Source organism: Mus caroli, chromosome X (genome assembly GCF_900094665.2).
Source record: "Mus caroli chromosome X, CAROLI_EIJ_v1.1, whole genome shotgun sequence".
Taxonomy (NCBI): domain Eukaryota; kingdom Metazoa; phylum Chordata; class Mammalia; order Rodentia; family Muridae; genus Mus; species Mus caroli.
In genome coordinates, this window is record NC_034589.1 from 31,653,305 (window position 1) to 31,654,929 (window position 1,625).

Consider the following 1,625-nt stretch of genomic DNA (forward strand, 5'->3'; position numbering starts at 1 on the left):
ATCTCAGGGTTGTTTTGATTTGCATTTCCCTGATGATTAAGGATGTTGAACATTTTTTCAGGTGCTTCTCTGCCATTCGGTATTCCTCAGGTGAGCACAACCCACAATTTAAGAACTACTGATCTACATGGTAAGGAGGGTCCTGAGCAAGTTAACTCCAGGTTCCTTTTCTTGACTTGTGTGTCTGTCTGAAAATACAAGAGAAAAGAAAATAGTTTATTTCTGGCCTGCTAACCGCCTCTTACATTTTTCTCGCTATTGACTGGAAAAATTCATAATAGATAGAAATAATTCCACAGGGTGTTACTCTGATTCTCTTAGCTTGCTATCTGTCTATTTGGGTGGAGTCTTCCATGTATCTTTGCCCATTATCAAATTGTGTGCCTCATTTCTGACATAATCAAATTCTACAACTAAATACATATGTGTGTATGTTACCTGTATATGTCTATAACAGAAAGCATTTAAGTAAATGTCAAATGTTAACAATTTATAGATAAAGGGCATGCTGGTGTTTATCACCATTTGCTTTCAATGTGTAGCATTTTTCCAAATAAAAAAATTGGGACTAATGTCCATAACTGGCTGAGTCTGCCTTCCTGACCAGGTGAGACTGAGTAAAGTACTGGACATGTTAGACATCACAGCTGACAGGCCCAGAGTCGAGCACTGCCCCCTGGAAGTCCAGCATTAGGGAAAACTGACCAGGTAGAAAGTCAACTGAACAGGAGAAAAACAAAACAAGTTCTTTATGTGGAATAAGTAGCTCTGCATACCAGTGTTTCCCAAAGCATGACATGTGACCCCTGAATCACTTTCATCCTAGGGTGCATTCGGAGCTACAGAATCAGAATTTGGGGATTGTTAGTATGCTCTCCACGTATTTCTGTGCTCACTGAAGTGGAGACTCAGGTATATTCTTCCTGTGAGTTATTGCCCATCTCTAGAAAAAAATTTCCCCAATTTTCTGCTCAGGAGTTAAAAGCTTACTTCATCCTTAGAGGCTAAACTCCGATACACCTGCCTTCATAAAGCTTTTCTTGATTTCCTGTTTCCTTAACTCCAATACTCTTCAAATGAGAGAGATGAACGATACTGTGGGTATATAAAGTGGGATATAGGTATCTCTTGGTATATGAGATGGATTAGATGAAGTATGGGAGGTATTAATACTTAGTCCCAAATTCTTACTTGAAAAGTATGTTACAATTGAAAGTAACCTTGATAGCAGAAGATTTGTGGCTTTCTCTACACAGAGGGGTGCTTGCCAGAAGCATGGATGGGCCTGAAGCCAAGGTGCAGGTCAGGAGATCCNAGAAAGCAAGGTGCAGGGCAGTCATTCCATCTAGATCTTGCTTGGGGTATTAGGCTGAGTCGTCCTGTGTGTTCTACAATAGGTGTGTGCTTTCTCTCTTCCTTTGATGGAAGTCACTGGCTTCATGATCAGAAGGCAGACTTACTCCACCCCAGCTAGTGCTCTTCACCAGGTCTCGAGGGTACCTGACTTCCTGGAGGAAACAGAAAGGCAAAGCCATCATATGCTGCTTACATTCTTTCTGTGAATCCAAGGTATTTACACAGCATAGACTCTGTAATTGTGCACATGCAGAATCCCCGCCTGTGCG